Below are 22,512 nucleotides of genomic sequence, written 5' to 3'. Positions count from 1 at the left end.
ATTTTAAAGAACTGTCATTACCAATCACATGCTCTCATTCATTTCCTAACCTGCCTTAATACATATGATACAGGTGGCCTAATGTCTGTGTCTGTGTGTCTTAAAGATACACATTCAAGTGTTGAAAAACAAATTGACCATCCACATCCAACTATATGTCAGCATGATTCCTCAAAGAGAAAGATGATAAAATGGTTTTTGACAAGTTCAACTCAAAATTTTAACTGGTGATTTTATTTGACAATGAATGCTAGTATAATGGCAGGAGTTAAAGTGCAGTATATAGAAGCCCTGAGGAAAAAAAAAATTATATATATATATATATATATATATATATATCTTACATAGAATTCAATTTTTTCCATACTGCACCAAATGCGAAACTCAAAATGAACTTGCTGCATGTAATTTTAGCCTAGAACAGTTCTCAGTTGGAAATTCCAGTTCCAGGCACCCTTACCAGGATATGCATTGCTACTATTATTTGTGGAATTTAAGAAAAAAATCTTCACATGGTGTGTTCAGGTCCACTTCATGATAATATTTCCTTCCTTTCTGCCAACTAAAGCAGTACATAAAGAGGAACTGAACTCTTGAAGTTTTGGCAAGCAAGACAGGCAAGGGGAAAAGGGTCAGTCTTATGTATTGCCTATGGTATGTATTGCCTATGGTCTCCCTGCAGCTGATCTTTTTCTCATACACTGCATTAAATTGCTCTGCATTGCTGTCGTCCCAGAAGGAAGCCTCTTCTAAAGATGATGCGCAAGAAAGCCTGCAAACAGTATTCTGAAGACAAGCAGACTAAGGACATGGATTACTGGAACCATGTCCTGTGGTTTAATGAGACCAAGATAAACTTATTTGGTTCAGATGGTGTCAAGCGTGCGTGGCGGCAACCAAGTGAGGAGTACAAAGACAAGTGTGTCTTGCCTACAGTCAAGCATGGTGGTGGGAGTGTCATGGCCTGGGGCTGCATGAGTGCTGTTGGCACTGGGGTACTACAATTCATTGAGGGAACCATGAAGGCCAACACGTACTGTGACATACTGAAGCAGAGCATGATCCCCTCCCTTCAGAGACTGGGCCGCAGGGCAGTATTCCAACATGATAACGACCCCAAACATACCTTCAAGATGACCACTGCCTTGAAGGTAAAGGTGATGGGCTGGCCAAGCATGTCTCCAGACCTAAACCCTATTGAGCATCTGTGGGGCATCCTCAAATGGAAGGTGGAGGAGTGCAAGGTCTCTAACATCTACCAGCTCTGTGATGTCATCATGGAGGAGTGGAAGAGGACTCCAGTGGCAACCCGGGAAGCTCTGGTGAACTCCATGCCCAAGAGGATTATGGCAGTGCTTGAAAATATTGGTGGCCACACAAAATATTGACACTTTGGACCCAATTTGGACATTTCCACTCACTTTTGTTGCCAGCGGTTTAGACATTAATGACTGTGTGTTGAGTTATTTTGAGGGGATAGCAAATTTACACTCTTATACAAGCTGTACACTCACTACTTTACATTGTAGCAAAGTGTCATTTCATGAAATTATATAATAGAATATTTACAGAAATGTGAGGGGTGTACTCACTTTTGTGAGATACTGTATATTAATAAGCATAAGATAACAGTATTTTTTGCCATTACGTTTTAAATCTCCACCATTAGTCTCTGTAAGGTTTGACTCATTTTAATCTCAAATCTCTTTAATAATTAATTGTAGCTAACATTCCATTTTCACGTTACACCAGGAAACAACCTTGTGACACCTTCTCAGAAAATACCTAAAAGATTTTATGTTAATTGCGTTCGTGTTTGTCTAATCAGAGATATCATTCCCTGCAAAAGACATTAAAACCTGCACTGAGAGCAAATGGCAATTTCATCTTCTAATTTACATTAGGTGCAATTATACATTGTGTATATATAACTGCAATCTGTCAAGGTAATGTATCTGATTTAAAGCCCCATAAATATAATGAGGCCATACAAATATTGTATTCAGAGCTAAAGGCATGCAAAAGCGGAAGACTCGACAGTTAGATTCCAGTAAATTATGAAAGAAAAGCTAGTGACGTGTTTACCTTAGACTATACAACAGAATGGAATTGTTGGGAAACAGCATGAAGGTTTTATTTTCGTGTTCAGATGACCTTTTTCTAATGTGTTAAAACATGGCTATGCTGCTAGACGCTGAAGGGATGATAGACTGTTAGATATAGTGGAATTCAGTACGAAAAATTGCAGCGCCTTTTCTATACACACACCGGCTATAATAAAATAAATATTTATAATATGACTAATGTAATAATTTAGAGTTAATTCGGTTTTCCTTCCTTTCTTCTTTTCTTCCTTCCAAAATATTAGCACAATCCATCTTTATTTGGGTCAAACCGAATATTTACTTTTTTTAATCCTAAAAATACAGTAAGAAGTGCAAGACCAAAATTGGATAAAACTGTCCAAGATCATTTTAATTGTTGATAAAAAAAAAGTCATATAAAAAGTAATAAAACAACAATCAACAATTAAAATTATCTTGGACATTTATTTGATTGTGGTCTGGCACTCCTTTTTGTATTTTTATGGTTTGAGCTACTGTTGAATGGTCATCGAAGAAAGCCTTGCTGTGTAGGAGCCGCTTCAACAGAGCTGTTGAGCTTGTTCGAAGTTTTCCTTCATCTGACTACATTTGCAAGTCAAAAAGATGTCAGCGCCTCTTTGAGTATGTTAATGTGGAGTATACAGTATACTGTTTGTATGGCATTTTGAGCGCTCAGTAACATTGTGAACAAAACGTACAGTAAATATTGTAACTATACCACATCCCAATAATTTGGCATTCCTACACACCTCATCAACGAGACTCTATAGTCCATTGTCCTTTTATTGGTAATCTATCTAGGTCAAAAGAATATCCAACACTTTGAAATTCCTCTGACAATCTAAACTGCACTGTGTTGCTGCCTGTCAAAATTATTCCTTGGCTGTTTTGACTTCAATGGGCAATTCTCTGGCATCAAAGAAGGTAGCAGTTGAATAAACCATGATAGTAGTTACCAAAGTAATTGTTCATTGAACCTATATAGATAAGTATAATTTTTACACACATTCCTACCCTCAACCCCCACCGGTATTTATACTATATTACCACAACACTAGATGCATGTTGGTTTCCACCACAGTTTCTTTGGGATGATGGCTTATGGTACAATAACCTAGGCAGAAAGCAGCTTGTTCATAGAGAAAGTAATGAGGGAACGTGCAACCTGTGGCCAGGTTATGGACATTCAAGTATGTATGAAGTGAATAGGCTTTAAAACAAGTATCCACTGTGCTGTGTAGCTGAAGACACTGTGGAGCAATTTATCCCTAAAGTAGTTCTGAAGGCTGGACTTTTTTATGCATTCTCTGCCATGTAAATGTCCTGCTACTTCTATAGCCCCCTCAGCCCCCATATACTTACATGAGACCGGTCTTGATCCAGCTCTTTGCTCACCAGCAGTGGCTATCTCCTCTCTCTCTGCTCAAAGAGGCAGCAGTAGTACCCATTGGCTCCCGCTACTGTCAATCAAATCGTGAGAGCAGAGAGTGGGGGGCTGGCTGAATGGGGCTGTGTGTGTCCATAGATCACACACAGCCCAGCTCAGGAGCAAGCCTACAGGTGCAGGCTTAAGGGCCACTCTGTGCAATACCATTTCACAGACCAGGTAAGTTTAACACATTTATTATTTTAATTAAAAAAAAAAAATAAATAAATAAAGGTTTTAAGGCACAGAGCAGCCACCAGGACATAGGACACTTGTAATTTTTCATTTAAGTACCATTTCTAGTTTTAATTAAAAAAAAAAAAAATCACTAAACTTCAGCTTTAACAATGTATTTATGAATGCAAAGCTGCATTTGCATTATGTGTGTCTTTTATATCTGTCTAGAGTTTATTTTTTAAGCTCACAGCAGCGGAATTTAAGTACTGAGAGAATGACTTGGATTCCTTAACACTTCTGCTGTGAATTTTGAGAATGAATTGCTCTGTAGTGTCCATGGCTACAGAGGCCATTTAGGGCTCATCTTTCCAGAAAGGTTTAATTTCATAGTATTATAGACATGTTTGCACAAAAAAAAATATATATATATATCCTTTGTTAAAATTCAGCTGCTTGATGTTAATATTTTAAACACTGAATTTCAAACTCAAGCTGCCATATTAGCAATCCCCTTCAACTAAGAGGTGCCATTTGTTTGTGGACCCTCCCATATAGACCACACACAAAAGGTTCTGTGTGTCATTTAAGGTCTAAATAAACCAGCTAAAACATTGCTCAGCAGCTGCACGATATGGAAGCCTAATGAGAATTTCTCTTTCTTTTTCTTTTTTTTTGTTCAGGCAGATGGCAAAATTGCTATTTTCTGTTACCTAATAAATACCATTAGCAAGCTAGAAAATGTTCAATCTCACCAAGTTTTTATTAAAAAAAAAAACACTATTTACACATCGCCTCTTATCTGTCAAGAGATCAGGTCCAGAAAAGACAATTCCCAGCTGTCGGGTTTCAAAGCGCTGCCTTTCGCCAACCGCCATGCAGCACCAGGGAGTTTGTGATTAGATAAATCTGCAGAATCTCTTCTAGTATTCAATTCTCACTCCATCTGATTGAAATAATAACAACTTGTACATATTTTGTGTGCCTTATCCTGAAATCTTCAGACCCTTAATGCAAATATCCGGCTGTGTGATGATTTTAATAACACCCTGTTTTGTTTTTCCTGCGCGCCAATGACAGTTGATGGCAAAATGTGACAGAAAATGCAGAAGAAGACTGATAGCTTCATGATGGTCCATGTCTGCCACATTTTGAAGGACAAAACTGTTTAGTCTAGAAATACGACCTAGGACATATTTTCTCAAAATGAATTTGTCTGGAAATATTTTTCCTTTTGTTAAGTGTTTAAAGAAATAAAAAGCACAGTATGATTTAAAAGCAGGGGGGAGTAAATAAATAACTGCTGAAATGTTATCTAAATTACATCTACTTGTATCTAAACATACAATCTTATGACTTGATTGGCAGAGGGAGAGCAGCTGAGATACCCTGCAACAGCCTTTTTCACCTTATAACCCCAAGGGAGCTTTTTAGGTTATCGAGGGGAACTTCTGTTAAAAATATATCTACAGCTAACTCATTAGCATGATCAATAAGTTGTAAAATGTTTTAAACAAAAAGAGTAAAGAATGGAGCCCGCCAGTGGCGTAGCGTGGGTTGTCAGCGCCCGGGGCAAGGTAAGTAATTTGCGCCCCCCTACACAAATCTACTAGACCACTACACTGACATCTACACTGACCTAGCTGATCACTAAACAGACCTACCTTATTCCTACACTGACCTACCTGATTACTATACTGACACCTACACAGACCTACCTGACCACTACACAAACCTACCTGACCACTACACAGACACCTACACTGACCTACCTTATTCCTGCACTAACCAACCTGATCACTACACTGACCTACCTAATTTCTATACTGACACCTACACTGACCTACCTGAGCAATACACAGACCTACCTGATTCCTACACTGACCTACCTGACCACTACACAAACCTACCTGACAATTACACTGACCACTACAGAGACCTACCTGATTCCTACACTAAGGATGGCTGAGCAGGCTCCTAAATGGCAGCATGACACTGCGCCCCCCCCAGATTTTGCGCCCGGTGCGGCTGGCCCCCCCAGCACCCCCCACGCTACGCCAATGGAGCCCGCCTAGAGTAACTGACAACCAGGTTAGGCCCCTTTTGCACTTGTGCGACTTGTCCTGTGATTTGGGACTGCAAAATCGCACGACAAGTCGTTCTCCATTATTTCCAATGAGTACTGTTCATATCTGTGCTACTTGAAGTCGTACTGACGTCAAAGTAGTCACTGCGCTACTTTGGCTTGATTTTAATGCGTTTTGAGGTCCAAAGACATAGGCATTGCTTTAATGCCAGTCAAAATCGCATCAGAATCGCGGTAAAACTTTGCAAATTTTAAGTCGCACAAGTATGAAAGGGGCCTTAGATATTTTTTAACACCTACCGGTTCTGCTGCAGAGACTATGCCACTGACAGGGAATCAGAAGGCCAACAAGTTACATATATATATAGTTACATAGTCAGTCTGGTTAAAAAAAAAGACACAAGCCCATCTAGTTCAACCAATAAAAGGGAAAAAAAAGGGGAAAAAGAAAAACATTCAATCCCATTTACAAAATCCTATGCCCACAGTTGATGGAAAAAAAACCCCAGCAAAGCATGATCCAATTTGCTCCAGCAGGGGAAAAAATTCCTTCCTGATCCCCCGAGAGGCAATCGGATTTTCCCTGTATCAATTTTATCTATAAACGTTAGTATCCAGTTATATTATGTACACTTAGGAAAGAATCCTTTTTGAAAGCAATCTACTGAGCTGGCCAAAACCAGCTCTTGAGGGAGTCTATTCCACATTTCACAGCTCTTACTTTGTAGAAACCTTTCAATATTTGGAGATTAAACCTCTTCTCCTCTAGATGTAAAGAGTGCCCCCTTGTCCTCTGTGATGACTCTAAAGTGAAAAATTCAACACCAAGTTCACTTTTGACCACTAATATATTTATACATGTGGATCATATCCCCCCCTTAATCTCCTTATTAAACTCAGTTCCTCTAATCCTACCTCATAGGTGACCTCTTCCATGCCTCTCAACAGTTTGGTTGCCCCTCTGTGTACTTTCTCCTGTTCCCCAATATCCTTTTATTGAACTGGTTCCCAAAACTGAACTGCATATTCCAGATATGACTAAATTATCTTTTAGCAGTACACAGGTGCAGTATGGCAGCCACTGACTGCTATTGTATAGCTACCAATGGACTCAGTTGACACATCAGGCTATGCTTCTGAGTTGAGCTGACATTAAATTACGCTCTCTTTCTGCTAAGCCTTACCCATGCACGCTCTATGAAAAGGATGGTGCAACAGCTGCAGCCCCACTTTCTAGGTGTGGAAACTGTATGGACCTACCTACAGCGTGATTTGCAAAGCAATGTACTGATTCTTATGTACAGTTGAAAGAGATGAAAATCTATCTTTGTATGGTTGGTTATAGACTGAACATGGACAGCAGATGGTGATTAAGCATTCGTAGAGATACCTGATGCATAAACTAGACCTGCAAATACTCAAAAATATCTAAAATATAAAACAATCAAATATATATTGAATTGCATTTCTAGAAGTGCATTTAATCAATAATAATAATAATAAGCTGGAAGGAAGCCAATTTGGCAATCTTGCAACTGACATAACCACCGATTTTATTTTCTTCAATGGCCACATAAATGCGTGTATGCAGTGATCTATATCAAATGCTGGCTTTACTATCTATCCCAAGTAGATCTAGCACCATTTGGAAGGGATGGAAAGCAATACATGACATCCAAACATCACCTAATATACTATATACTATACCTAATCTTATAGGAACTTATTTTATATAGTAACTTGTCCCACCATCCAGTGTCTATCTAGTTTGGTAAAACACTGCAAAATTTAATGCGAAACGTGCTTCACGCCATGACAGTCTACCAGGACTTAATAAAAATGAATGCATAAAAATAAATTCTTAAATTCATCTCAATTCACTGAAGGGAAAACTGGTGAGTTGCAAGTACTATTGATCAAGAATTTAAATCATCACCTAATATACTATATATCTAATCATATAGTAACATATTTTATAGAGTAACTTGTCTCACGATCTAGTGTCTAATTTGTAAAAACACTGCAAAATTATATGTGAGACATGCTGTATGCCATGACAATCTACCAGGACTTAAAAAAAATGAATGCATAAAAATAAATCCTTTAATTCGTTTTACTTCACTTAAGGGAAAACTGGTGAGTTGCAGGTACAAGAGATCAAGAATGAAAAAATAAATAAATAAAACAATACATATAAAGTACATCAATGCATTACATGCACATTAATCCATGTCTTTTCAGAAAAAACACTTCTTGACCTACCAGAAATCCAGGGAGTTCTTAACTTAAGCTGGCCATAGACGACTCGAATATCAGCTGGTTCAAAAAGGACCGGCCGAGATCAGAACTATGTATGGGCAGACTGAATGTACCAGCCTGTTGGATTTTCCATGACATTATTTCTTGCTCACAGCTATTATAGCTGCTTTTACTGTGTTCTCCCAGCGGTGATCCACCCCCCTCCGCCGGGAGAACACAATGGCTCCGAGGCAGGGTTTGCCCCATCAACACTGACTGTAGTTACAGGAAAGAAAATCGCTCCATCTATTTCCCCCTTCATTGCTTGAACTGACAACTCTGTCTCTGCTTCCCTAGAATCCCAAGCAATGTTGTCAGCTCTGTGTTTGTTATACCTTGCTGGACAACAGAACATGTTATGCCTTAGGATATGCTGAGTTATGCAATGTTTCTGTAGTCCAGCTGAGAAGGACCCAGGCAGGGTCTAAAACACCACATCAGATTTCAGTTTAGCAGAACAATTGTTGTCAGCTGACTAGAGGAAGTTAGGAGCTCACTGGATTTCTGGCAGAGTCAACAAATATTTGTCTGTTCTTGTTTTTAAGAGACAAAACATGGAGAAATGTGCATGTATTTCAGAGAAATATGGAATATGTTTTTCTTTCTTTACCCAGTCATTCCTCATAAATTAGACATAGGGGATTGTGAAGACCAATAAAGATATGAAAAGTGCAGTAAAGGTTGACATATAAGTCCTCTTACCCCAGAACTCTTTCTTTATTGTGCACCACTGAGTGAGGATTGAGATGTACAGGGCACCCATTAATGGCTACAGCTAGAGCTCCTGGTGGCTCCTTTTTTGGATTAATGCCATGGTTCCTAGTTAACAGTGTAATGTACCAGTTCTGCATTTTTCATAGGATGCTGCACACAGGATGCATACAAAATATATAAAATGCATACTATACATTTGTTTCACATGCATTTTATTGTACATGACGGCACACAAATCACCCTCCTACCTGGAAATTGCATACAGAAAATGCATCTAAAGCAGATGTAAAATGCATTGGAAAAAGAAAATGAATGAAAAGCACACTCAAAAATGCCTTTTAAAATCACATGCTTTTTTCACATAGTAGTGTGAATTGGTCTCTATGTTATGACTGATAGAAAAATTAGTGGTTGCTTTGGCACACTTTCACTGATACAGTATCTGCCTCTCATACTGAATAGGAGGTGGAACCCTCTACCTCCCCAATGTACAGTAAGCTTATAGAATACTGATATCTATGGCAGCATTTTGCTGGACATGTCTTCAATATCAATGTAACGTTCCGCCGTTGTTTAGCACCCTCCTAGATAGGTTACTAGGATGTTAAGTAAAGGTAAACCTGTTGGATGCTCTGTGATAATTGAAGTTGATATTGTTCGCTTTGGGCTGATTTGGAAGGTGGCAACATCTTATTGGGATAGAAAAAAGTAATGTAGCCTAGTCTGCAGCTCTGGCAGGACAGGAACTCTGTGTCTGTGCTGCAGAGGAGACTTTTACACAGGCAGGAGATTACTGTTATTGTGGAACTATGCAGCCAATGTCAACCCTACCCTATACCTAATCAGGATGCACACAGGATGTGGACAACAAGGATTGTGGGAGGTGTAGTTGTGATAGACCAAGCCAGCTTGCTGAGCTGGAAAGAGGAGACTGCAAAACCTAAAAGGCACTGAGGCAAAGAGAAGAGGTGGTTCCCTGTTGTTTTTGGGCTGAGGAGAAGAACTGTGGAGTTTGTACTGAGAGGACCGTTGGCTGCTAACAGCCTGCTTACCGCTGTACCTGAGAGGGAGGGAGGAACAGAAACAGACATCTTGGGACAATTGAGACCCCCATGGATGTTGATAGAGCTTGCTACCTGATCAAGGGGGAAGGATGCTGTGAACCAAGACCTGCTTTGTTTCAGCCATTATACAGAGGAAGAAAACCTGCTAACACAAGTAGTTGGTGAGAGGCCACTGGCCAGATCCACATTACACTTTAACAAAAAAAAGGGACAGTGATTCCTGCAAGTATTCCAGAGTAAGTGCTATTATCAGTGTTTACAGGGACCAGAGCCAGTGAGCTTAAAGGGACCAGAGTCACTGTCATTATAAGTGCCTAAAGGAACATTATCCTGAGTGTGCTGACAAAACAGTTGTGCTCCAACGAGCTGGTGAACAGTTAAGACTGCTGAATTATTAATAATGATGTAATTCTCCTAGGAATTGCCCCAGTATAGGATTTAGGACAAGTTACTTTTCTGCTTGATTTTATAGTATATTTCTTTCTACTGTTTACTTATTTGCAATATATTTCATGCTATGGTTTATCTTTTTGTTGTATCATTGCTGTTGTTTCATATCCCTTTTACTATCTTGGAAACTGCATATACAGTACCTCTGCAATACATATTCCCAGCCCAACCAGATATGTCATAAATGCATGGTGCTGTTTGGGCAGAGGAACAGGGGACCCAAACAATCTAGTTGCACCTTTGGGGGGTGAGCGCTATAACTAATTTTGACAACTTAACAAATTTTTCCCATTTATCCACCTGCTAATTCCCCAATGAGCCTCCAAAGGGGTTGTGTGTGTGCCATTAGATTGATATCCAATCCAATTAAAAATGGTCAATCAAGAGGCTGTCATCTATTGGAAACTTTTGACAAAGAAATAAATCTTAATAACCCAAAACTGTTTTTTTTTTTTTTATTTTTATAAACATTGGCTGTATTTTGCTTTACATCCTCTAACATGCTAATTGCTGCCATGTGAAAGAACTGTCCATATAGAAACTTGCCTGAAATGTTCCCTTAACAGAGACATATGCTTAAATCATGTTATCTTGGCTTTCTGAGATAATTACAACAGTTTACCCGCATCCCCCAATTGCTGCTATCTGACCTTCTCAGAAAGCCAATAAAGAAGTCGTTACAATCAGGATGAAGTCTGGTGACTATTAATGAAGGTCAGAAGGGGACAGAGTTGGCTAAAGAACAAGAGATATAGATGAGATGGCTTTTCTACACTGATTAGTAGTACACAGACAATTTGCTGAAAAATCAGTGTGCAGTACAATAAACCCTGGCGATACTGCAGGCTTTCTGGCTTGTAAGGATTAGGTAAAAAATACAATCTGCATGAACATGTCCAATGGGCATCTATATTAATACTGTCATCGGCACAGCAAAGTGGCATCATCAAGCTTGATCTGATAATTTAAAGATTATTTTTGTTTGGAAATGGTGAAAAATGCTGCTTCTTACTTGTCTCTACAGTGGTCTGTGCTGGTATAGCTCAGTAAGAGCCACGTTACCGATCTCAAATGTATTAAACCAGAAGAGATGTGTCAGACCAGTTCTTTTACTGAGTGCACTGAGTCCAATTTCGGTGCCTGTTAAACAGTACAAAAATATTTAGATTGCCTTCACCACTGACGCAACAGTAAAGTGTAGATAAAGTACATCATGTCAGACTGCATTTTTATTTTTGTGAGTTTTTGAACCAAGACTTGACCAAAACTGTTTCAGCCTCTGCAGAACAACAAGGTGGAGAGAGAAATCCCCTTTCTGAGGCTCCAAAGGAAAAGATTGAAGCCCAATCAGAGGGTATGGCTTCTGTACAATTCAAAGTACAAGTCCCAGTGCACACATTCCTGAAAATTGGCTGTTTGTATAAATGGGTGCTGCAGCGACCACCGGCAGGAACCAAAGATAATAAGAGCAAGAGAATCCAGGCATAAAAGCAACCTCCATGCTTGCAGTCGAGATACCATCTTGGGATTACTGTGGTCGCTCGCTTCCTGGGATGCACTTCCTTGTTCCCATATATTGGTCATGTGACAGATGCCGGTGGGAGTGGGATTTGCCCCCCGAGATGTACCACTTTGATTTCATTCCCAACGTTTCTCTCCACAGTTGGCACTATAGACTGTAATTCTGTTAGTATGTAGGCGAGATGCTGGTTATTCTAGTTTGCGGATTATTCACATGATAGAACAAGCGATGCTCTCATGACTAATTATATATCTCACATGTGTATACTGTTTATACACAACTATTCACGACTGTATTGTATGCCTCTCATATCTAAATAAATAATTTACAAAAAAAAAAAGAGCGAGAGAATATCACCAGCACACCATGTATCTCCAGAACGGGTCATTCATTTTTATTCATTGTTCACATCATTATAGCAGAAACAACGTGCTGAAGCCTCCCATGACCTCTTAATTAGGCATGTGACATCATGTCATCATGTGCCTGATGAAGTGGTCCTGTAAGGCTCCAAAATGTTTTTGCTATAATGATGGGACTGTTGAATTAAGCTTTGGACCTGTTCTGGAGATCCATGGTGTGCTGGTGAAATTCTCTTTTTCCACTTATTGTTGGCCCTGCTGTTAAAGGGACAGTCCAGATCAATTTTGGGTAGGTGTCAGAACTGTCTCATAGCTCTTAAAAAATAGACAGGCAGGCCTTTTACTAAACGTTATAGATCACACAGAGCTGCCCATTATCACATCCCTCACTTATTGCTAGGCCCACAACAATCTGTTCCCCAACTTTCTCCTAAAAAGGACTGGCTACAACCACATTTCTAAAATATAAAATTGTTTTGTGTGAGTCAAGGCAGTGCTGTTAATGAGATAGGTAATTATTTTCTAGTTAAGCCCTTGATGGTCTGATCCTCCACATTGCCTAATTTTTTTGAGCATGTATGACCAACGTAATCTCATTAATGCGCTCTAGCTAGTTTTAGGACCTCCCCACTAAAGTTCCAAATTCTGTTTCCTATCTTGAAAGTGGTTGTAGAACAGCAAGATGAGACTTACTGAAAAAAATTGAAAATCCATCAGGTATAGGGGTCTCCTGTTCTCCAAAGATGTGGGTCTCCTGACCTTTAAAATCACTGATCACAACACATTGAGAATAATGATATTACTGTTTCAAAGTAAATTGATTTTACCCTATTAAAATGCAAAAAATGCATATTGTCTTACTTATGAAACTGAAATGTGTCGACTTTATGCTAAATGTGTATGTAACATTTAATTTACAGACTGATTAACCCAAGTCCCTGTCTTCCTCGTTATTGCAATTTGCAACGCAAATCATTGCGCTTTCACAGATGCATTTCATAAATACAGATTAACAAATGAATTCTAGTAGTTGTCTTCTTGCAAGGAATATGGATTTTACATCAGTGTAAGCCCCATCGTTTTATATACACTGTCAACAGTGTTTTGCCATCTTCATATATAATACAGAAGGGGTTAGAGAGGCCAAACACAATGGAATCACAAGCTTATGGGGTTAAATTATGGAATAGAAAAAAAAACATAATACTTAATTACTAGTGTGGGCTTAATGAATTTATTTCAGTGAGTCAGCTAGTTTCTTCAGTGGTCTAACGCATCTCGTGTAACATTCTTCAATCCATTCTGATGATCTCATCAATGTGAACCATTTATGGACTACAAGATAGGCAGGTCTTTCACAGGGCTCCAAATCGATGACTAGATCTAATGAATAAGATATAGGAGGGGAGAGCAGAGGTTGCTGTTAAAAATTCAATGATCACTGATGGAAAAATATGTCAGTATGAGCAAATCAATACATGTTTCATGCTATCATGAACACAGAGGATTGTTTTTTTTTGTTCTCTAGTTTATTTATTTCATATCCATGTTTTTTTTTTCCTATTTATGCCCTACATGTTTGATTTTTGTTATATTTTTCTTTTTTTAAATAATTATTTTATTCCTTTAATATAGTATTTTTTAACTACAGTAATTTCACTTCTTTTTCCCATTCATTTGTTTTACTTTTTTTTTTTCTTTCTTTGTCTGATAATGTTTTTGTTTTTTTGCCTGTCTGAAATGTAGCCTAGATTTCCATGGGTCTTAGAAACAGTTCACATAAATCCAGCTTGTAGTTTGTTTCTAAGATACTTATCAAGTGCCCCCTCTTTTGAATATACAGTATGTGCCTTTTCTACTTTGACTACCATGCTGTCTTTATGGTGACTTATTCACATTGGTTCTGAATGGCCCCCAATTGGGAAGTTGGTCCTTTTAGTTTAAGATTGTGTACAAGACCATTGGCTATTTACTGAATGTACCTGACTTTTTAACCCAAGGAGCAGTGGCTTCACCTTGACTGACTCAATTGCATCTCTGTTGGCAACATACACATGCTATGAATTCCAGTCTACCCTACTGGCTGATATTACTCTTTTAAAGATTAGGAGTGGGTTTCAGCTCACAGAATCTGTCACATGTTCTCCTGAAAAAGTATTTCCGAAATGCATCAAGACCACATGTAAAATGTAATCAGAATCTTTGCATGTTGTGAACCCCTATGTGGAGAACAATTTTTAATGTTGTGTAATAGATTTTTAATGGTACAAAATCATTTATTTTAATGGTATTCAGTCTTTCTTCTATATGTCCACATAAATAAGAACTATTCTCCTATGGAATCCCCAATTCCGAAATTTTCAGGTACCTCCAAATTAAACATTTTTTTTCCCTTATGCCTACACACAGACCCCTCCCTACCTGACATGACCAGCTTTGAGCGTATTTGCAAAAAAAAAAATCCCCATACATGAAGCTTACGCTTTTCTTTCTATTTACAACTGTTAGATCCACTGCCTTGCACATCCCTACACTATGTAACCAAATGGGAATCTGATTTGGGTCTCCAAATGGGCACAACTGACTGGTCCAACATTAAGGCTGCCACAAAATCGGCCTCACAGAATGTTGTAGCCTCTGAAACAAATTACAAAGTATTGATGTGCTGGTACTTTCCCTGGTTGCCAAATATCTTCTATCCTACTCTCCTGCTTGTTTCCATAGTTGCCCTGACAACCGCACGTACCACCATATTTGGTGGAACCTCCCACTAGTCCAATCATTTTTGGCTGAAATCTTCTGTTTCCTTTCCACCCTCCTTGGTAACACCTTAACCCTCCTCTTATGTTAGAATTCCGTTACTATCCATGATGTTAGGGTCAGTTTTGACCCGTGTTTTAAATCAGCCATAAAATACCCTCTGAATAATTATTTATCATCAAATTTGTTTCTTACCTCTTGGTTACCTTGTTAGGCTTCTTTATCCTTGAAAAGATTGGTTTTAATATTTTTGGTGTGACCCCTAGACCTTTCTTTTGATAGCATACCTCTCATTGTCAAATTTAAAAAATGGTAAAATAAAGTCAGCAACTATGAAATGAATTTGTCCTATGTTTCTTCACTTTATTTAGAGAAGCAGACAAGCAGGAAAAGAGATAGGCCCCTCCCTAACTACAGCTCACAGGGTTGAGAGGTGATTGGCTGTCACTGTTACTAAGCAGAGAGAGTGTTTATGATTTCAGTTTTGGAACTTATTAGTGTCCTAAAATCCTATATTATAACTGGGTCAGAATTGACCCTAACACCATGAACGTCTTAATTTTCACCACAGTATTTTATAATTTAGTGAAAAGGATTATTTTTCTATTACATTGTTTAAATAGAGGTTCCTGACAAAGTAAAAAAATCTTGATGCAATAAACAAATTTATGTGATACTTATAGACATTCAAAACCTGAAAACGGGTCAGTTTTGACCCTAACACAAGAGGAGGGTTAACCCCAGATCCAGCTATGGCTTTACTCAATAAGAAACCCCCTGATCTAACCCGACTCTGATTCAAGCTGCTCCTGCAGGTCACGATTGCTGTGAAGCAAACCGTTGCGAAAGCCTGGAAAACCCCCCACCTCACAGTCTTGGAAACTAAGAATAAAGTCACCAGAGCCATGATCCACATCAAAATAGAAGCAGTTCTCCTAGTCAGACAAAAGGTTGAACACCCTTGGAAACCCTGCGTGAACCATTACCTTCCCTCTGACTTCATCAATGCTTTACTACTTCACTTAATAGCCTTACTTGTAACTCTGTTTATCCATAGAGACCAGACCCACACCGCCTCCCCCCTACTTGTTCTTTCTTTCTTTCAATAAAAAATGTGAACACAAACCCAGAACTATTCTACCTGATGTAGCATTTATAATTTTGTTTTTGATCTCCCTTCTTGTCCCTCACCTTTTCCTCCTGAGCTACCTACACCCTCTTTCCCATCTCCCCCTTTTTTTTCTTTCTCCTCCTCTTCCTCTGTTTCTCCTTCACCTTTCAGCTCTTCTCGTATAAGTGAATCCTCCAGCTTGAACTAGTCTATCTGCCCATCATGCTGAGGCCAGACACAACTCCTAAACTGTAATCCCCCTAACTTTTAGCCTTCAAATGCTCCTGATGTTTATCCTACTCTCCACACTTTATCCTTTTCGAGGACCTTTAGACACCTAAATGTCTGTTCATTTTTGGGGCGACTCTGACCAGAGCCCTCGGTAACTACCATATTTGCCGACATATAAGACGACTGGGCGTATTAGATGACCCCTAATTTTCAAGTTAAAACATTGGTTTTGGGCTATACTCGCTATATGAGACTACCCCCCTTCTGTACCGTAGCGGAGTATAAAATGTGAGGACTACTTTATATGGCCCAAAACAAATGTCCCTATTAAACTCCAAGCAGGGTAAGTACACAAATGTCCCTATTAATCTCCAAGCAGAGTAAGTACACAAACATCCCTATTAATCTCCAAGCAGGGTAAGTACCCAAATGTACCTATTAATCTCCAAGGTAAGTACAAAGGGTGTAACCTCTCAAAGTGCTGGCTGGATATGCGGTAATACTGTACGGGTATTTACCGTAGCTTCATCTACATACAGTATACCGAGCCAATCACGGTGAGCAATGTATTCTATTATTGAATATAAAGCCTGCTCGGATTGGTGGTGTCACAGAGGTGGGGTGATGATGTTACTCTCTCTGACTCAGCCAATTTGAGCTGGCTTTGTATTTATTAATGAATACATCGCTCACCGTGATTGGCTCAGTGCGGTATACTGTATGTAGCCAAAGCTACGGTACATATCGGTACAGTATTCCCGCACATCCAGCCAGCGCTTTGAGAGATTACACCCTGTGTACTTACCTTGGAGATTAATAGGAATGTTTGTGTACTTACCCTGTTTGGAGATTAATAGGGACATTTGTGTACTTACCCTGCTTGGAGATTAATAGGGATGTTTGTTTTGGGCCATGTAAAGTAGTCCTCACATTTTATACTCTGCGTATAAGACGACCCCCCCCCCCCTATTTTTGGGGGATGTTTTTAAGGTTAAAAAGTAGTTTTATACGCCGGAAAATACGGCAACCTCTGTGTATAGGAATCTTATCGGTTTCTTTATCTACAACCTCCTGAGTGTCCCAGAACTAACTCTCACCGAGTAGCTTTATAATTGTTTATACGTTGCTGTTTTTTTCCTCTTTTTTGATGTTTGTTACAAAGGGCTGTGTCCCTACCTCTGCATTATGTCTTTCTGTTACCATTGCCTCCTCCCATCTTGGAGGATAATTTCTCTCTGGTGATCCTGTTGTGATTCATTGTTCTTTCTTTCAATACAAAATGTGAACACAAAACCAGAACTATTCTACCTGATGTAGCATTTATAATTTTGTTCAGTAAGACTTGCAACCCATGAAACTCTACCAGACAGCACAGCAAGGACTCAGACATCTTTCCAAACTACACTTCTTTAAAGCAATAGAGTCTGGTCCAACACTTAACCTAATACAGCCTGTAATTGGAGAAGAACAGAAGAGCATTTTTTATTGGGGGGGGGGGGGGGGAATCCTTCTCTCAGGACTCGTGTTCCCTGGACTTGATTTAAAGAAGTTCTATCATCAAAATTTTTTATTTTACAGTTCTGATCCCTATTAAACAATGTGCATGTAGTACTTTTTCCCTTATTTCTAAGTGCTCTTTATGACTTGCTTGCCCCTCCCTATCCAAGTTATCCCCTTAGTGTTATAGGGGATGTGGCCTGGCTTGGTCCAGGAGAAGGAAGGGGTTAACTGCATGTTCACTATCCACCTTTTTCTGCTTTCCTGGGGCTTGATTTGAATTTTAAGGTGAACCCCCACACCATTTACATTGTACTATTCCATAACACCGTGTTCATCTTTAAGGCATCCCTCAAACATTTAAATGATTTATAGACATTCAAAGGATTATGTATTTCCAGTGTTGTCCTTTAGGCTGAACAAAAAGACGCTCTCCCTACTGAATGGCATTTTCACAAAATTTTGTTTGTATGGGTACATGTCCCCCATGGCAATAGCCCAGCTACATATGTCCTTTTTTCAACAATATCTTGCCTATTAGCCTTGAAAAAGGCTAGAACAAAATCTACTTGGCCCTCCTATAGACTTCAAAGAGGTTAGGCACTAAATTTGGGGTTTCCAGACTGCCCCACTTAGTTTGGCAGAACATACCTGTCCAGATTAGCTCATCCTGAATAAAGAGAACACAAAGCAGGAGGTGGTACCAACCCATACATACCAGATCATATATTTAATTATTCTTCTTGCTATAGCTCACTAAAAGCTAATTTTTGTTTGGTTGCATTTTTTTTTTTTTTTTTAAAATAAGAACATTGGTGCTTAGAACTTGTTAGCTCTCATAAAGCAGACATATCTGTTGCATGCATTCAAGAGATAAAACGTCACTTATTTTGCTAGATATTTATCTTCCCACTTTGAACTAGGTACTGTAATCTAGTTAAAAGCCAGGTACTGGAGGATCCTAGTGACGTGTTGCACTTTGACCAGATAGTCCACACTGTTTTTTGGAGTGATATTTCACTGAACAATGTAATCTAAGGCAAAAACAGCAGACTTGGAGGCTGCTTTGAAGGGTGAAAGTAATGTGGTCTGAAACTTTAACCCTCTTTACTGATATTAAATGTGTGGATTTGCAGTTGGAAGTAATCAATAATTCATGTGGCTTTTCTTCAATACCTAGGGTTGAACTTTAACTCCACAACCGACAGTTCAATTCACAACACAACTAGCTAGTGGCATTCTGCATCTGCTGTCTGTTTCTGTGGATTACATGGAAGGGTTTAATAACAGAGGTTTTAAAGGCAGCTAGGCTTGACACCAGGGTACTGAAGCTTGAAAACGTGGAAGCACAGTTTTCTTCCTGTGATACATGTAATCTACCCAGTGCATTCAATTTAGGCAAAATATAGCCATTAAGGACACACGCTTGCTTGGTGGATTTATAATGGAATAGGGTACCATGGTGGCCATATAAAGTCAATTTTCAGGCTGATAGCATAATAACTGGAGTTGGGCTTAGGAGAGTCTATTACTTTAGGGAGGATGAATGAGAATATTAGAAGTCTTGAAAACAATAAGATATAAGATTATTCTCACATGATAACTAATGTGTTCAAAACTTGACAACAGCTTTAAATATCAAAATGGAGTGCCATCTGAAATGTCCATGGGACATAGTATAGGAGAGATAATACACGCTTTTGACTGTTCCTGGGCACGGATAGGATAGTGACAAAATCAGCATTTAACCTAGACATGCTGCTCTAGTAGGGTAATAGAAAATTGTTGAATGTTATGCATCTGTTTATACCTTTATGACTTTATTTTATACACATGTGATATGCATTATGCTTTAAAGGATAGTTCACCTTGACAAAAAAAACTGCCTATGAAGGTAAGAGATGTTTGTAGATTAAAATAAACTGTGCAGCTCTGACTAAAGATGAAGAATACCCTTGCTATAAGTGTGGGCCATTTACATTCCTTATAAAGCCTGACTGGAATTCTCCCAAGATGTTGCTAAGTACTCCCAGGATGTTGCTAAGTGAGGCCTAGTTGTGACTACTCACCTCCACCATCACAGGAATGAGCTCTTTCTCTGATTCAAACCCTCTCACATACTCTTTCTCTCCCCGGGTGCAGTAGCTCTGAGTTCAGCATTTGAGAGCTCACTCCTGTGGTGGTGGTGGTGGTGAGCAGGGATGACTAGGCCTCACTTAGCAACATCCTGGGAGTACTTTGCAAAGTCCTGGGAGTATTCAAATTAGGCTTCATGAGGTATCCAAATGACCTACACCTAAAGCAAGGGCTTTATTCAACTTTAGTAAGAGCTTCACAGTTTGTTTTTATCTACAGATGCCCCTTATCTGTATAGGCAGTTTTGTGGTAAAGGTGAACTATCCCTTTAGGGTAATCCCAATACCAGTTACAAATTTCCCTATTCTGAACAAGCAGTACAGTTCTCATTCACCCCTGTAGCTATAGGCATTGTGAAGAACATCATTTTCAAAGTTCAAAACAGAGGCAGTAAGATTTTACCTCTTTTCATATTACCTTATATTGCTGCAGAATCTTTGCAGCCTGTCAACAATGTAAAGAAGCAGCCGGTGATTCTAAGAAATTAATACCTGACTTCAGAGTCCTTGTTGTGATATTTGAGGATGAATTACTTCACAGTGCAAGAAGCTAGAAAGGTCATGAATAACTTGTTTTGCTACTCCTTTACTGCTTGTTAAAATATGTGAACACTTTAATGTTCATAATGTGTGCAACTGCTACTTGAAAGTTTGTGTGTTTGCCATTTTAATTTAAATCCTTTAATTCTAAACTTGTTTTTTAATTCTTTTTCAGATAATGTCAAGTGATTTGGAGGGCCTGTTAGCAAAGGAAAGGAAAGAAACAGGTTAAAAAGGTAAAACAATATACTTTAAATATATTGTTAGCAAAGAATGGTTGATTTTACGTGGCCTAAATAATAACATGGTGAAAAGAAATGTGTGATGCTTTTAAATGCATTGGCCTTTGAATTAACCTGTCATGAGCCTAATTGCTTTTGTTAAATACCTACTGTATATGTTGTATTTTTTACTATAGTTCATTGTAGCATTTTTATGCTTCAATCTCAGGCTTAGGTTGCACCAGCAATTCTTTGGCTGGCAGGAATTCATCAACATCGGGATCTCAAAGAGAGCTAGCGGAACACTTGAAATCTCCTATGGTGTTGTCCCATTGCTGGCCAAACTAGGGAGGTGTCACTTCTGCAGCATTTAGCCAGCAAGGGAGCAATCCTCCAGAAGAGGGTCCCCTCTTTGGATCCCCGCAGTAAGCAGCAAATGTCTTGAACAAAATGCCTTTTTTGTCAGAAACAATTGGACTCAGAAAGACTGATTCAATTTATATTGATGAGCTGAAACTACATGTTAAACCTGTAGACACTCAAATCTAGGGACTGTTACTTGCTCTCTGAACCAGGGGCTGGGAGTCTAGATTTAGCCTCCTTGGAGCCAGTTTACACCATGTTTTGCTTAGTAACATAATGAAATGTTCTTGTATAGAGACACACGTATGTTAAGTGAAAATTATCAAATTTTCCAATGTGAGAATTTACAGTACATTTAATTTTAAAATGCATGTCTAATTTTGATTATATTTAGCATTTTTTCCACCTGTAGACTGCATGTTGTCTTAGAATTTTGGTAGCAGAACAGTTAAGCTTGCTCAGATTTCCCTATCTGAGCTAATTTCAATCAGAATACACTGATATAGGCAATGGTTTACTATAGAGGGAAAGCTCATCGGACAAATTTGTAAATTTGTTTATATTGAGCAGCCAATCAGAAGCTTGTTATGAGTTTGTTCCTAAAAATACTGGCAGCTTATAAAGAACTTATCACTGGAGGGTGCCATTGATGGGTCATCCTTGTTAAGATGTTAGTTCTCTGGTTATCATGCTGACCCAGAAGTATAAGGATTCCTGACACTTCACTGACCACTGAGTATTGAAGTCAGAGGATGAGCTTAAAGGAGAACCAAAGTCCTTAAATACTTACCACCCCTGTTATAGCCCAATGTCTGCAAGGTCCCTCCCTGATGCCGGGACTTCTTTTTCCAGCTTCTTGGTGGCAGTTTTTGGCCATCTTCATTGGCCACCGCAGGATGATTTAACTCACATGCAGGTTCAGGAATTCAGTCATCCCAGCACACAGGCACCATAGTGAAATTGTAAACTGAGCTGTGCATGTGTTGTTCGGTTTACATTCTACAGAACACTGCAAGCAGGTATGTATGGTTTTATTGCATGTATCTTCTGTGATTATTAGCCTGCTTGCTTGTAAGCTGTTCGGTTCTTCTTTAAGAGCCTGACAACTAGCATTTTCAGTAGGCAATAGGCAAGTGCAACCCATATTGTTTTCAAGAGAGGTTAGCTATAAAGTAAATTAGAGCAAAGCAACAGATTTGCTTTAACACCCCCAATCCACAGGAAGCTTTTACTCACTTTTCCTTTATTTGCTTTGGCACCAGGAGCCAAATGTAATTCCTGGAACCCCCAAATATAGAGAAGCATATGATCCCCCCATGTGACAGCACTGGGCCAGTCATAACTGTTGCACAGGGGGCCCATAGCCCCATGTAATGAATGACTCTAGTGGCTTGTAGCCAACACAGGACTTTCCTTTTGCTCCCAGTGGATGAACAGAGTGACAGGGAAGTGA

The 22,512-nt window shown here is 39.1% G+C and overlaps 1 protein-coding gene across 4 annotated transcripts in view; it reads left to right on the top strand.

The window, feature by feature from the left end:
- The window catches only part of ELFN1 (extracellular leucine rich repeat and fibronectin type III domain containing 1), an 895,638-nt gene that overhangs the window by 217,857 nt on the left and 655,269 nt on the right, over nt 1-22,512 (top strand). For all 4 annotated transcript variants that reach the window (XM_082260827.1, XM_082260824.1, XM_082260825.1 and 1 more), the window contains exon 3: nt 20,651-20,711. The gene's annotated coding sequence lies outside the window, so the exon portion shown is untranslated. The remainder of the gene's footprint in view (nt 1-20,650; nt 20,712-22,512) is intronic.

Source organism: Pelophylax lessonae (assembly GCF_965119305.1).
Source record: "Pelophylax lessonae genome assembly, chromosome: 6".
NCBI lineage: Eukaryota > Metazoa > Chordata > Amphibia > Anura > Ranidae > Pelophylax > Pelophylax lessonae.
Note: the sequence above shows the minus strand (reverse complement) of the source record. Positions and strands in the feature narration are given on the sequence as shown.